Here is a 7924-nt window from a genome sequence, read left to right on the forward strand (position 1 = left end):
GAAATAAACCGAAATCTTTCAGACACTTAGTATTTTTTTTACCAAAGCACGGTCACACGCCCGTGTCTAGACCCCGTGTAAAAATTAGCTAGCTACTGACTTGCTCACACGGCTAAACCACACACCCGTGTGGTGGCCGTGTTCTTCACACGGCTGAGACACACGGCCGTGTCTCAAGCCTATGTGTATCATATGCTATTTTCCAAGCCCTTTTTGTGTTCTTAACTTAGCCACACCAAGATATTTATCTATGCATACATAAAATAGGTTTACATAACTTTAACCATTATGAGCCAAATCTTATGGCTATATACAATGAAGCAAAAAGAGCCTATACATTTGGCTAAATCATAATATTACCTAATATCAATAACTTATTATCTATACATGCCACTTATTTGACAATAAATAAGAATTATCATTATTCTAATTTGATAAACTAATAGTGTGATGATACTTTCGACGATCTCCAACCCCGAGCCAACCTGATAACACTAAGAGAAATGGGAAAATGGTGTAAGCTTAAAAGCTTAGTAAGTTGGAATATTAATAATAATAAGCAATTTAATTAACAATATTATCCCATTCCTCAATGAATACGCTCAAGAAAATAGAATCATTAATCACATGATTTCATCTTTTTACACAAGATCAGCTAAGGCTGTTTTCCTAAATCATAGTCACTAAATTATTTATATCTGGAGCTACGAAACTCCGAATTAAGTTCCGTTAATTTTATATGAAACTAGACTTATTTTCCTTTCTTCCATAAAATTTCCAGAATTTTTGGTTAAGCCAAATAGTACAGTTTATTCCTCAAAGTTACCCCTGATTCACTATCTGACAGTTCCGACCCTTCTATACTAAAGTTTAATTATCTCATAGTACAAGACTTGAATAATGTTCTCGTCTATTTATCTTGAAACTAGACTCATATGTCTACTTACTAATTTTTTTTTATAATTTTTGGTTGGGCCAATTAGTACATTTTATTAGTTAAAGTCTCCCCTATTTTAGGGTATGACCACTCTGACCCCTATGCACTACGAACCGAATTTCTCCCTGTACAGAATTCCAACGACCATGCCATTTATTTCCCCTAAAAATAGACTCAATAAGGAATCCATGCATGTAACGTATGACTCTTAATAATTTTTGTACAATTTTTGGTGAATTTCTAAAGTCAGAACAGAGGATCTCGAATTCATTCAGACCCTGTTTCACAAGAATTCAAATATCACACAATATGGAATTCTTTTTCTTCCCCTGTTTCTTTCATGTGAAAATAGACTCATTAAGTTTTAATCCCATATTTTATTCTACCTCTAACTCATTTTCCACTATTTTCAGTGTATTTTCAAAGTTACACTACTGCAGTAACTCAAATCTGTCAAGGTTAAATTACTCATTCATATTTTCGATATACCCGTTGAACTATTTGGAATAAAAATTGGATACTCGGGAATGTCGCACACTAAGTGCCAATATCATAGCCCGAAGCCAAATCAATGTAACTTTAATGACATACCCTTTGTATCCTAATTTATTCCTAAGGTTCAACAGGAATTTCCAATGCCAAATTTTCATAAAATACTTCCGTACAATCATAATCATCAACAATTCAATTATACAGCATTAAATCTCAATTATAATAATGCTTATTAACAATCTCATACATACATGTACACACCTGTACCGATCCATAACAAAATCATACTTACACGAAATGTCGCTACACAATCGATGTCTTGCACGCTAAGTGCTATACCGGATGTTTCGCACACTAAGTGCCATCCTTTATACTTCGCACACTAAGTGCCATTTCGGATGTCTTGCACACTAAGTGCCATCCTCAATACTTCGCACACTAAGTGCCGTTCGATTGGTCGATAAATCATTAATCATTAAAATACTCATAAATATTCCATTTATATGATTCCAACGCATTAAATGCTCAATATAATAAGACTTAATACGTACGAACTTACTTGTTTATAACCTTACCACATCCCAGTCACTTAATGAACACATCATTCACATAACCAAGTTCCTGCACTTATTCCTCACAAAACTTACAAAGCAGTACGTAGTAAGTCTCCTGTTGAACACTTCATATCAATACTCGATACTTGGTGGTTTCAGCACATAGCTCCACCCATTATATAGTTCGGCTCTCTTGTACACATGGTGAACACTTAGTACCACCGATGTGACCTAGCCAGTTTATCTCGTAGCTCTCTTGTCTACATGGTGTACAAATAGTATCACCCATGCGACCTAGCTACATTATAATGTCTCGTAGCTCTCTTGTACACATGATGTGCACTCAGCACCATACATGTGACCTAGCTACATACCATCTGTATCATTCAATCTTTCCGAAGGTTCAACCGGGATTTCTCTCTCTTTTCCAACAATTTCACCAATCAAGTAATTATCAACAAACATATTTCCAATATTATTATAAAATATCATAATACAAGTAAAATTGATGTATTACTTACATATTGTAACACCCCTTACCCGTGTCCGTCGTCGGAACAGGGTACGAGGTATTAACAAATTATAGTATATACTATTAAATAAAACCCAACAAAAATATGGCGTGCAATTTGATCATGAATCATTATAACATATGCCATTAACAATACAAACCAATTTCAAAGGCTTCGTCCAAAATGATTAGTTTGATACTATAAGTAGTAATTTAAACCTAGACAATTATGACACGTAACAAAATAACTAAGTCTGCTATACATGTCATATTTCAAAATGTTGAATTCAGATACCCAGAGTATTGATAGTGCGGGCGGATCTTCTACGATCTCTAACTCATGTGCTAGCTGGATGACACTATAAGACAAATGAGAGAAAAGAAAGTAAGCTTATAGCTTAGTAAGTAAGTATATAAATAACAAATAAGGAATCTAATATGTTTACAACATAACTCAATTATATCATATTTTTAAATTTTACTATTTACTCCAATTTGATCAAGCTGTCCCTCCTGCGTCATGATCACTAAATAAATCATAACTCGAGTTACGAAACTCGAAATTCAAATCCGTAAAATTTCCCTGAATCTAGACTCATAAAAATTTTTACTAATTTTTTTCTAGAATTTTTGGTTCAGCCAATTAGTACAGTTTATTAGTTAAAGTTTCCCCTGTTACACAACTCAACTGATCTGACCTCTGTTCACTACGAATTTCTATCAGTACACAATTCAAATAACCATGAAACCTGTTTCATTTAAAACTAGACTCAATAATGAATTTAGACATATAAACTATATTTCAATCTCAATCAAAGAGGTCCAAAGAGACAAACCCTCGAATAACAATTTCAACTGGGGATTCACATAGAGATCGTGGTAGAGCATATTCGGGGTCTAAAGCTCAAGCTACTTCGGTGGCAAGTGTGGGTAATGTGCGACCTAGAAAGCCCGAGTGTCAACAATGTGGCAGGCAACATTATGGTGAGTGTTAGGGAACCGAGCGAGCTTGCTTCAGGTGCGGTTCTCGCGAGCATTTTATTAGAGACTGTCTGGAGAAAGTTAAAGAAGAAAGATTTTAGAGTGCTAGATAGAATACCACCGCTAGTAGAAGTAGACCACCGAGAAACACTGGAGGTGGGACTAGCAGTAAAACTGCGATGAAAGATTCAGTGGCGAGATCAGAAGCTAGAGCACCTGCTAGAGTTTATACTATACGTGCCCGAGAAGATGCATCATCTCCCAATGTCATTACTGGTACATTTTCTTTTATGATACTATTGTTATTACATTGATTGATCCCCGGTCCACTCATTCCTATATTTGCATGAATTTAGTATCTAATAAAAAGTTACCTGTTGAGTTTACTGAGTTTACGATTAAAGTGTCGAACCCCTTAGGCCAATATGTGCTAGTTGACAAGGTTTGCAAGAATTGCCCATTAATGATTCAAGGTCACTGTTTTCCGGCTAATTTGATGTTGTTACCATTTGATGAGTTTGACGTTATCTTGGGAATGGACTGGTTGACATTGTATGATGCCAAGGTAGATTGTAAACAAAAAACACTAGAGTTGAAATGTAAAAATGGAGAAATTCTGTGGGTTGAAACAGATGAATCAAATAAATTGCCTATTGTGATTTCGCACATGTCTGCACAGAAATACATGAGGAAAGGGTGTGAAGCTTATCTGGCTTATGTAATGAATACTGAGTTGCCTCAACTGAAGTTTGAATTAGTACCGATAGTCTGTGAGTTTCCAGATGTATTTCCAGAGGAATTGCCTGGGTTGCCTCCGAACAGAGAGATAGAGTTTGCCATTGATTTGTTACCGGGTACTGCACCGATCTCGATTGCTCCATATAGAATGGCTCCGACTGAATTAAAAGAATTGAAGGCTCAGTTGCAAGAGTTAACAGACAAGGGATTTGTGAGACCGAGTTTCTCTCCCTGGGGTGCTCCTGTATTGTTTGTAAAGAAGAAGGATGGCTCAATGAGACTTTGCATTGATTACCGTCAGCTTAATAAGGTGACTATAAAGAACAAGTACCCATTGCCGAGGATTGATGATTTATTCGATCAGTTAAAGGGGGCCACAGTGTTTTCAAAGATCGATTTGAGGTCTGGTTACTACCAGTTGAGAGTTAAGGAGTCGGATGTGCCGAAAACCGCCTTTAGGACAAGGTATGGACATTATGAGTTTCTTGTGATGCCTTTCGGCTTAACAAATGCTCCAGCTATATTTATGGACTTGATGAATCGAATCTTTCGGCCATATTTGGATAAGTTTGTAGTGGTGTTCATAGATGACATTCTAATTTATTCTCGGGACGAGTTTGAACATGCCTAACACTTGAGAACCATATTGCAGATCTTGAGAGAAAAGAAAGTAAGCTTATAGCTTAGTAAGTAAGTATATAAATAAAAAATAAGGAATCTAATATGTTTACAACATAACTCAATTATATAATATTTTTAAATTTTACTATTTACTCCAATTTGATCAAGCTGTCCCTCCTGCGTCATGATCACTAAATAAATCATAACTCGAGTTACGAAACTCGAAATTCAAATACGTAAAATTTCCCTGAATCTAGACTCATAAAAATTTTTACTAATTTTTTTTCTAGAATTTTTGGTTCAGCCAACTAGTGCAGTTTATTAGTTAAAATTTCCCCTGTTACACAGCTCAATTGATCTGACCTCTGTTCACTACGAATTGAATTTCTCTCAGTACACAATTCAAATAACCATGAAACCTGTTTCATTTAAAACTAGACTCAATAATGAATTTAGACATATAAACTATATTTTTAATTTTTTTTGTAAAATTTTTAATAATTTTTCAAAGTTGGAACAGGGGACCACATAGTCATCCTGAGCAAGTTACACACAATTGTAAATATCTCAAAATATAGAATTCCTTTGCTTGCTCTATTTCTTTTATATGAAAATAGACTCATTAAGCTTTAATTTCACATCTTATTCAACCTCTAATTAAATTCCTTCTATTTTTGGTGATTTTTCAAAATCATGTCACTGCTACTGTCCAAAACAGTTTTAATGCTAATTTCACTCTTTCACCCATTCTTTGCACTAACCTCATTTTAACTTACATATATATACCGCAAATCATTTTCACCACATTTCATACATCACAAGTGTAGGCCCATGACTACAATGTCACCACAAATCCATCCCGTTGAACAATTCGGATTAATCCTCGATACTTGATGGTTTCAGCACACAGCCCCACCATCATATTTCATTTAATTCGGCTCTCTTGTACACATGGTGAACACTTAGTACCACTCATGCGACCTAGCCAATGTGTCTCGTAGCTCTCTTGTCTACATGGTGTCCTTCACTTGGAATCACACATGCGACCTAGCTACATTTATCTCTCACGTAGCTCTCTTGTCTACATGGGATACGTCCCGTATCACACATGTGACCTAGCTACTACATAGTATCTCGTAGCTCTCTTGTACACATGATGGGCACTCAACACCATACATGTGACCTAGCTACGCTCCATCAATTTTATTCAATCTTTCCGAATGTTCAACCGGGATTCCTCTCTTTATTATTTATTTCTATTCTTCCAATAGTCGATTTATGTTACAATATCAGCTAGAATATATATAATAGGCTGAAATATAAAAATATAAATGAAGTTAATGTTTATTTACATACAAACTTACCTCGGTGCAAAATATGGAAATTTTGCAATTTAGTCCAAAACTTTTTCCTTCCCCCGTTCGAGGTCGATTCCACGCCTTTCTTGATCTATAACAACACATTTAGCCCATTTAACATTCAAACTATTTATTTCAATTCAAAAGTCACATTATGGAAAAATTACATTTTTGCCCCCTAACTTTTACAAAATTACGATTTTGCCCCTAGGCTCGAAAATTTAATTTCAGCCCTTATTCTTATGTTCTATGACATGCTAGTCAATTTTCCCTTCTATGTAAACATCAAATTTTCACTCTAACACATAGTTATGAACAATAGGTATTTTTACCGATTATGCCGTTTTACTCGTTTTTGCTAAAAATCGCTTAGAAAATATCGTTCTCCTAACTTAAAACATTCATATTCTACCATCAAACACTAAAATACATGCACATCATTCATGGGTAAATTTTTAAACATAAATTCTAACTCGAAATAATGGTAGAAATAGGTAGACCGAGCTACGAGGATTTCAAAAATGTAAAGAACATTAAAAACGGGGCTTGAAATCACTTACTATGAAGCTTGAAAGTTGAAGAAACCCTAGCTATGGAGGAGAGCAATTTTCGGCAGCAACTAATGAAGATGATAACTAATTTTGTGTTATTTTTCCCATTTTATTTCATTTAATATACAAATGACCAAAATGCCCTTACTACTAAACTTTCAAAAAAATTCCCTCCATGTCCAACTTTTGTCCATAACTTAGGAATGGGTCAAATTGCTATTTAAGACCTCCTAGTTAATATCCCAAAGCAATTTCATACTAAAAATTCTAAAACACGAGTTTTACAATTTATTCGATTTAGTCCCTAATCTCAACTTAAGCGCGCAATGCACAGAATTTCATCACGAAATTTTCACGAAATCATGAAATCATATCATAAACCCCCCAAATAATTATAAAACAATTATTTCTATCTCGAATTTGTGGTCACGAAACCACTATTCCGATTAGACCCTAATTCGGGTTGTCACACATATAAACTTACATCTCATTTAATATCAAGGCAATAACATTATTGCAGTATTATTATCATACCAACTTACCTCAAATGCTGAAACGGCTAACTTTTCTGACTTAGCACACAACTCTGTTCTTCCCTGATTTTAATCCAAAATTTCATGTTTTCTTGATCTAACATGTCAAATAACACTTATTTAACACATTCTATCAACACACTAACCAATTCAATTCATATATCAAAATTTTGAAAATTTACAATTATGCCCCCTAACTTTTCAAAAATTACACTTTTACCCCTAGGCTCGTAAAATAATTTTGTATTCAATATCTATAAGGTTTAAGACATGCTGAACATTTTTCTCTTCTATGGAAACTCCAAATTTTCACTAATTCACACACTTATGACCAATTTATAACTTTTACAATTTAACCCCTTTTTGACATTTTTACCGAAATTCATTGAATAAAACTCATATTTAACACATCAAACATTCATTATCTACTATAAATCATCAAAACACAACCATATCATGAATGGGTAATTTTTTAAACTAATTTCTCTTCAATCAATTGGTAGAAATAGAAAATTTAAGCTTCGGGATCTCAAAAATACGAAAATCATTAAAAACGGGACAAAAACCGTACCTATATAAGCCATAGAAGCTTGGCCGAATGGAGCTCATCCATGGCTGCCATTTTCGGTTCTTTCCCACGGTTGAAGA

General features: G+C 34.5%; 1 long non-coding RNA gene across 2 annotated transcripts; it reads right to left on the bottom strand.

Annotated features, from left to right (window-relative positions):
- Positions 1 to 226: 226 nt before the first annotated feature.
- Positions 227 to 7924, bottom strand: LOC107928507 (uncharacterized). Of its 2 annotated transcripts, XR_005901421.1 has the most exons (3): positions 7848 to 7923; positions 7286 to 7339; positions 6199 to 6283 (listed from the first exon to the last, which is right to left on the bottom strand). It is a non-coding gene; the product is annotated as an uncharacterized lncRNA (long non-coding RNA). The 2 variants fall into 2 exon arrangements; XR_001692624.2 differs by lacking the exons at positions 6199 to 6283; positions 7286 to 7339 and adding an exon at positions 227 to 485 and having other exon boundaries at positions 7848 to 7924.

The sequence above is a fragment of the Gossypium hirsutum genome, chromosome A09 (assembly GCF_007990345.1).
Source record: "Gossypium hirsutum isolate 1008001.06 chromosome A09, Gossypium_hirsutum_v2.1, whole genome shotgun sequence".
Classification (NCBI taxonomy): Eukaryota; Viridiplantae; Streptophyta; class Magnoliopsida; order Malvales; family Malvaceae; genus Gossypium; species Gossypium hirsutum.